This window comes from Neofelis nebulosa, chromosome 12 (genome assembly GCF_028018385.1).
Source record: "Neofelis nebulosa isolate mNeoNeb1 chromosome 12, mNeoNeb1.pri, whole genome shotgun sequence".
NCBI lineage: Eukaryota > Metazoa > Chordata > Mammalia > Carnivora > Felidae > Neofelis > Neofelis nebulosa.
The window spans coordinates 14,687,018-14,695,100 of NC_080793.1; the positions used below are offsets into that span (position 1 = coordinate 14,687,018).

The 8,083-nt window shown below is 49.1% G+C and overlaps 1 long non-coding RNA gene across 1 annotated transcript; it reads left to right on the forward strand.

Annotated features, from left to right (window-relative positions):
* The first annotated feature begins 939 nt into the window (after window positions 1–939).
* LOC131491418 (uncharacterized) lies at window positions 940–5,922 on the forward strand. The gene is made up of 2 exons (XR_009251440.1): window positions 940–1,312; window positions 3,690–5,922. It is a non-coding gene; the product is annotated as an uncharacterized LOC131491418 (long non-coding RNA).
* The last annotated feature ends 2,161 nt before the right edge of the window (window positions 5,923–8,083 follow it).

Consider the following 8,083-nt stretch of genomic DNA (forward strand, 5'->3'; position numbering starts at 1 on the left):
AACAAATGAGCAAGGGGAGAGACAAACTAGGAAACAGACTCTTTTGTTTTTTTTAACGTTCATTTTTGACAGAGAGAGAGGGAGAGAGAGAGCATGAGTCGGGGTGGGGGAGTGCAGAGAGAGGGAGACACAGCATCCAAGGCAGGCTCCAGGCTGTCAGCACAGAACCTGACACGGGGCTCGAACCCACGAACAGCAAGATCACGACCTGAGCCAAAGTCGGACGCTCAACCGACGGAGCCACCCAGGTGCTCCGGAAACAGACTCTTAACTATGGAGAACTGATGCTTCCCAGGGGGGGGTGGGGGGGGTGGGGATGGGTGAAACAGGTGATGGGGATTAAGAAGGGCACTTGTGATGAGCACTAGGTGATGGATAGAAGTGTATAGAAACGCTGAATATTGTATACCCGAAACTAATGCTACGTGTTCACTGGAAATTAAATAAAAACTTTTAAAACGTGATTGAATCACTTGTCAACTTTAAACTGTTAGATTTCACAGAAAAATCCAGATTTGGGAGGTCTATTAAAAAAGAATGGGGGGGGTGGAGAATGACAACATGGGGCCCACATTCCCAAAGAACAAGGATTGGCTAGGGCTAAGTAGTTTTCCAATCCCTTCCCGTGGTTCCCTGAAGACGCTTTATGTTGTTAACTTCCTTGCCTGATTTTGCAAGTCCTGGGGAGCTCGAAGCCCCGAGCTGTAGCACTCGGGCGTGCATCAGAATCATCCAGTAACCTGTTCACATTGCGGGGTCCCAGAGGGGCTCCTTGGATCCAGGGTGGGGCTCAGACAGGCATCCTTCTCCCAAGTATTGTGATGCAGGTGGTCCCTCCTAATAGGCCTGGAGGGTTGGGAGGGGGGTGCAGCAGGGCAGGGCTTGTATAGCTACTGAGCACCGCTGCTCCAGGTAGGAGCATGAATAGTGCTTCTTTCAACACGACCTGTGGCAAGTACAATGGAGCTGTGAGTTCAAGGTCATGCTCTGTGAGAGGTGCCCTGAGTACAGCTCCTCTGAGCTGCTGGGGAAGTCCTAAGTCAAGCACTATAAATCACAGTGCTGTTCAACCTTGGCCACACATAAGAACCACCTGGGGAAGTTTTCAACCCATGCTCCCCAACCCCAGGCCCAGCCCTCCCCCCCCTCCCCCGACCAATTAAATCTGAGCTTGTGGGCTCGAGAACGCAGTTGTCTGCGTTTCAAGGCTCCCGAGGTGATCTCAGTATGTGCTGCCGGGTGTGAGGCACAGGACTGCAAAACTGAGCACTTTCTCTGAGCCAGAGCCGGTATTGAATGTAGAGAAAGTGCGGTGAGTACCCTGGGGAGCCCTTGCAGGAACACTTAACCTGGCCTGGGAGACTCAAACTGTCTCCCCCTGTCCTCTGGAGGAGAGGCCTGGGCTAAGTTTGGGAGTAAATACCACCCAGCCACATAAAGAAGGAGGAGGAAACTCCCAGCCAAAGCAAGGGTACAGTCCAAGATGCTGAGGCCCAAGAGGAGGGGGGAGAAGGTGGAGCTGAAGGTTGTCTGGCACTGCTGGATCAAAGCTGGGGGTGGGGAGCATAAGAGGCCACAGAGGCGGGAAGGGGCCAAATCACAAGGCGGTTGAACTTGACCCTGACACTAGGAGGCACCTCTGGAGCGTTTTAAGTCAAAGAGTCAGAGGGCTGAACAAACCCATGATTTGCTGGAGTTACCAAGGAGGGCTTCCTGGAGGAGGTCAGACGAGTGGAGACAGGGGTAGCGTTTGGAACTCTGGCAGGGAGGGAGAGCTGGGGGCATTCTGATCGGCCGGGGCAGTTAAAGCTCTTGAAAACCCTTCCCTCCCCCACGCCCTTTGAAACCCTTTGAATCACAGCCTGCCTGGGTCAAAGACGTGTTTGTTATTTGAAAGCTGTGTTTTCTCTTTAAGAGATTCTGGGCCCCATCCTTTGACTAGGAACCAGGAAGGAATGAAGAATGCAGCCTCTTGCCCAGAGAGCTAATTGTCGAAATGCTGTGGGCCTCACCAGGTTTTATGGTGTCACTGATCTCTATCCCCCGACAGCCCCTCATCTCTAACCGGTCAGTTTTCAGTATATTTTTATGGGCTGCCCCAAAGCCAGCTGGAAGCTTTTTTTCCTATAAACCTTCCCTGAGACAAGTAGCCGAGTTTCACATATTAAAATGAAAATGTCAAAGGGGTTGTTTAAAATATATATATACATAATCTCATTTGTGAAGCTTCAGCTCACGAAACCCACATCAGAGTCCAACAACGTCCGTCCTTTTTTTTCTGCAAAGCTGATGGTCAAGTTAGGACGACCATAAAAATCCCTTGCTTGCTTGTTTATCCATTCACTCGACAAACATTTACTGGGCATTTACTAGGTGCCAGGCTGTGAACTGGGCACCAGGATGAAAAGATGCCTCGGGCATGGACACTCCCAACACCAGCACCCTCTAGGGCTCAAAATACAAAGTGTTTTCACCTGCAATTTTGTGAGCTGCCTGTGCTGTCATTCTCCCCACTTTTCAGAGGAGGAAATCGAGGCTCTTAGAGGTGAGATAACTTGCCCAGAATCAGGATGCCAGTAAGTGATAGAACTTGATCTCAGGACGTCCAAGTTCACATCTAAGTTCTGTCCACTTGGCTGCTTTTTAAGCAACACCATCTAACTGTTAGTGGCTTAAGAAGGACAACGGCTCCAAAGGTTTAGCCGTTACTTGTAATCTGTCCAATATCTACCCCCCACCTAGAACCCTGCTTTCCTTTGGGGGGAATTCCCCATTGTGAAGAAGGAAAAAACCAGCATCCATTTCCCATGGCCACCATTACCGTAAAAGCATAGTGAAGCCAGATTCTTCCCCAGCGTCTCCTCCTACCTGGATAGTGAATAGGCATGTGTGAAATACAACCTCAGCCAATCAGGTACTCATTCCATAGGCTGACTCCTGAGTGAGTGGTGAGTGGATCCTTGCTGGTAAAATTCAGTCTCAGTCGAGGCCCCTGGATCAGACTGTGCCTGCAGTATTCCATTGGCTGGGGTTCCTGTGGTTCCCTTGACTGCCCTCACAGTCTTCCCTTAAGTCCTTCCCTGCTGAAGATGGCCACAGACAGTCCTGGTTACTTGTAACCAAGAATCCCGACTACTACAAAATCATAGGTCCCCAGCCCGTTTACAGAGCCGGCAGGAAATAGCCACCTTCCCATGGTGCTGTGGGCACTGATCAAGGAGATTCTTCCTAGGAAAACCATTTTCGAATACTGGGACAGGCTGGGAAAACGTTGGCAGAGCCTCTCTTGCCAACGCCTGAAAAATATCCTAGCAGACAGATCCATTTGTCCAGGCTGCTGCTTGCATCCTGAAAAGCCAGGCACGACCTGGTCTGTCTCCCCACACGGTTCCAGACATCTCGGCTCTTCCAACTGCTGCCAAGCTTGCTCTTCTACAATCCCATTCCCACCTGGATCCTTCTGGACCTTTTGTGGTCACGAGGGTGGACAAGGAGACTGAAGTGAAACCCGGGGGTCTGGTCTGCGTAAGGAGGGATGGCCTGGGGTATGCAGACAGAGGGCTAAAAGGGTAAGATCTGTTCTCGAGGTGTGAAGAAGTTCTCCAGCAAAACAGAACCAACTGGAGAAATATATACAATGTCATTAATTCATTAATTCATTAATTCATTCAGAGATCCCTTTATTTTAGGAAACTGGCTATCATGGCTGTGGGACTGCCAAGTCTAAAATCCACAAGGCAGGGCTGGAAACAAGCAGGAGTCGGTGCTACAGTCTTGAGAAGGCATTTCTTCTTCCCCAGGAAACCCCAGTTTTTGCTCTTAAGGCCTTCAACTGATTGGATAAGGCCCACCCACACTACAAGAGGTAATCTTTATTTAAATGAACTTATTGTAGATGTTAACCACATCTACTGGATACCTTCCCTGCCATGGCTAGATCAGTGTTTGATCAACCACCTGGGCACTAGGGCCCAGCCAAATGGATGCAGAAAATTAGCCATCACAGAAGGGTCACCCCAGTGGGGTATCCCTGATCAGTCCCATATGCTCTTCCTTCCTGGGTACACACTGCTCTGGACTCCCTCTCGAGCTTCTCTTCCAACCACCCCAACCCAGCCACCATACACACCCTGTGTCTGTCCAAGCCTCACAGGTGAGATCCAGACACTAAAGCTCAGAGCCACATCTGGAATGAAGAGCTCTGAGTTCACAGCCTCCTACCCAGGGTGTCTCCCACGCAAGCTGGGGAGCTGCCTCCATGCGACGCTGGCCCAGATGTTTCCTCTCTTCCCTGGCAGGAGGCGAATGGGACCTTGAATTGTAATCTTGGAAGAAACTGCTGCAAGACACAGATCTGAGCGGTCCTAGCTAAACTCCTTGGAACTACTGCCCCACTCCAGACCCAAAGATCAGGGAGCAGGACAGACCCCAGAGAGAGACCAGACTTGAGATTTTCTTCTGAGAGCACCAAAAGAGTGAGGATTATCTTGGAATTGCTGTAGAATTCTGGTGGCAGAATCACAGGCTCTCCAAGCTGAAAGGTCACTTAGATGTTCCCCCACCCTCTGAAATTCATGAGAATGTCACGTATCACAGAACACTCAACCAGAAGGGTTTTTAAACAAAGTCTGGCAGTCGAAAAACTCAAGAGGACTGTTGGAGATCCGACAAAAGCAACATGACGTAAATCTCTGGGCAAGGAGGCAGAAGCCTTGATCACATGATGGCTCGGCTGCTGATTTACCACTTGACCTTGAACAAATCTTTCCTGGACGACCTTGAGCAAGCTTGCTCTCCAGGCACTGGTTTCCCCACCTGAAAACGAGGAGTGGGCAACTTGACTTGGAAAGTCTCCTCTGGTTGTTGTGACGCCCTGCCTCCCGAGTCTGGTATCTAACATGTTCTAGCTGCATGACCTTGGACATGTCACTTAACCTCCTTAACCTCCGTTTCATTATCTGCAAAACGGGGGAATCATAATCCCTGCCTTGCTCGTCTTGTATACTTGCTGTGGGGATGGAGTGAGAGGTGTGAGGTTACCCTGGGTGAAGTACAAAATTCTATTCACATCTAATGTATTATTGCAAGGTGAAATACCATTGTATGATGTATCTAGGGTATCTGAAGCTGCACAAGCCCCTACAAGACCCAATTTGTCCCCAATTCACAGGGGACAAAGGGCACGGGGGTTAAAGGCTCTGGAGCCAGACTACCTGGGTTCGCGGCTTACCTCTGCCAAGTTTCCTCATGAGTGAAATGGAATGATAATAGCTCGTGCGAAGCCCAGGGCAGAGCCTGGCGTGTGGCATGGGCTCCTTCCACGTCGGTGATTATCGTGATCATTCTATCATGAAGCAAAGGAGGCAGGGTGGGGCCATGAGAGGACCGGTGGCTTTTGAATACACCAGACCCAGCTGGGTTCAAGTCTCAGTTCTACCATTACCAGGTGAATCATACACGTGGCCACATTCTACATCCACTGTCTTCTTTTTTGCTCTCCTCTGATGGCTCCTGGGTCCAGTGCTTGTCCATTTCCCCTCTCTTTTGGGGCTGGACACTTGGTTACCCACGTTGATTGATTGATTCATGGACTGCTTGATCCAGAAGAGATGCCTGGTAAACACTGGAATTCACTAGCATGAAAGGCTCCTCTGTATTTTAATGTGTGGATAACTTGAAAGATGTCTTTAATCCTTTCTGGAAGTATCTGCTATAAAATGGCATAGATGGACTAAATGCCAGTGCCCTTGCTTTGGGCTTGAATTCTGTCTGTCTGTCTGTCTGTCTATCCATCAACTCTTTCTTTTATAACCACACTACTTGTATCATATCAATCAAAGTTCTGATTGAATGTAATAATGTGGACCTAATTCATATGAAAGAGAAGACAAAATATAATACATGCAGCGTTTGGTGGTCAAATCTTTATAGAAAAGCCTTTGTGGAGAAAGATTGGGAACTACTCACTTGTTCTAAATGTTAGGGTTTAACCAGTGAGTAAGTGGGAAGCCCGGATTATTCAAAGTTACCCAGAGAGGGAAAAACCAAGCTTACGTTAAGTTCATAGAATGAAATAACAGTTGTCAGAAGGAACTTAGAGACCCTCGATATTTGCTCAGGGCCATCACACCTGGTGCATTAACCCACCATCGCAGTCACCTGTCGATCGAGGAGTCTGTCCCTCCAATCCCACCTGCCAGCTCTGGACCAGACATTTTTTGAGCCCCGAGGCTGTCTTACTCATCTTCACGGTGCCTCTCTCTCTCTCTCTGCTGCCCACCTCCTCTCTCTCTCACGCAGTGCCCGCCTGCAGCACGTTTCCCTAAAAGGCTGCTGAATCTTCAAATGTGAGTAAAGCACCACTTTAACAGATGGGGAGCCCGCATTTTGGAGGAGAGAAGAGGGCCCCACCTACGGTTCCGCAGCAAGTCTGGGGGGAGGGCCAGGAGGATCCCCTGTGTCTCCGTGTAGTCGCTCTTCTACCCTCCTGAACTCCAAGAGGGGGACAGGCTCTTGCCTTCTCTCATTTCCTGACAAAAGCCACAGGTAAAGGCGTTTATGGCCTGGCAGCTAACCAAGACCATGGTTCTTCAATAGGTCACGGTCTGACCCCGCCAAATGTTGTTGCCGTTGTCTTTAATTTTTAAATGGTGTTAACAGTCACGCCTTCTACTATAATTTGGAAACTCTCCGGCACCTCATGCCGGGGACATTATAAACTGACCCCCAAGTTCAGGCAATGAAACACAGACCCACCTAGCTGGTCACCTGGCTTCAAGGTGAAAGTAACTTTACTATAGTTATTTCTAAAAATTGTATTACAATAATAATTACTCATATTTGTGAAATGCATTTCTTCTTTGTTCAAGCACATTCATATACCCGCAGCTTATCTAGCATCAGTGCTGTGCTTTTCAAGTAGGTGATTTTACTGTGTAGGAATTACATATACCTCAATGAAGCTTTTTTTTTTAAGTTTATTTTGAGAGAGAGAGAGAGAGAGAGAGCAGGGGAGGGGCAGAGAAAGGGGGGGGGAGAGAGAGAGAGAGAGAAAGAGAGAGAGAGAGAGAGAGAATCCCTAGCAGTTTCCTCACTGCCAGCACAGAGCCTGAGGCGGGGCTCAAACTCACAAACTGTGAGATCCTGACCTGAGCCAAGATTAAGAGTCGGATGCTCACTGAGCCACCCAGGCACTCCTCAGTGAAACTGACTTTAAAAGACAAAGGGTGGCTCAGTGGGTTAAGCATCTGACTCTTGATCTTGACTCAGGTCATGATCTCACAGTTCATGGGTTCGAGCCCCACCTCAGACTCTCTGCTGACAGCTCAGAGCCTGGAGCCTGCTTCGGATTCTGTGTCTCCCTCTCTCTCTCTCTCTCTCTCTGCCACTCCCCTGCTTGTGCTCTGTCTCTCAAAAATAAATAAACCTTAAAGAAAATTTAAAAGACAATGAAAACCACAGGTGACGTTCGTGTTCTTCCTTGTGCTTTTCTGTATTTTCCAAGCTGTCCCTAATCGGAAGAAAAAACTAGAACAGTGCAGTGCACCGAAGAAGGCTGAATTACTGTAAGGCCCGTGATCTGCTCTGGAGGTTCTGGCCTTTGAGAGTCTCCGGTGATGGGCAGGCGCTAAGACACAGCGGAGGGGAAGGGACCCGTCCTCCCTCCCTAGGGTATGTGACCCTGGAGAAATCACTTCCCCAAGCCTCCATTCTCTCCCCTGTAAATGGATCTGAAGCCTGCCGTGCCCAGCTCCCCAACTCTGGCAAACCTTCTTGCCAGATGTGTTAGGACATTGTAGCTGTGATGGCCCTGCACCGGTGACAGGTAGTGTTATTACCAAACCTCCTCTGCTCTACAGTCTCCTGGTCTCCTCACCTCCCCCATCTTTAAAATTGCCAAATATTTCAGAGGCGCCTGGCCGGCTTTCTTGGGAGAGTGTGCGATGATCTTAGGGTTGTGACGGTGAGCCCAATGTTGGGTGTAGCGATTACTAAAAAAATAAGCCACCAAATATCCTAAACATACAGAAAATAGAGAAAAAGTTTCAGGCTTGAGAAGGAGAAGGATCAGATGGACCAGCTA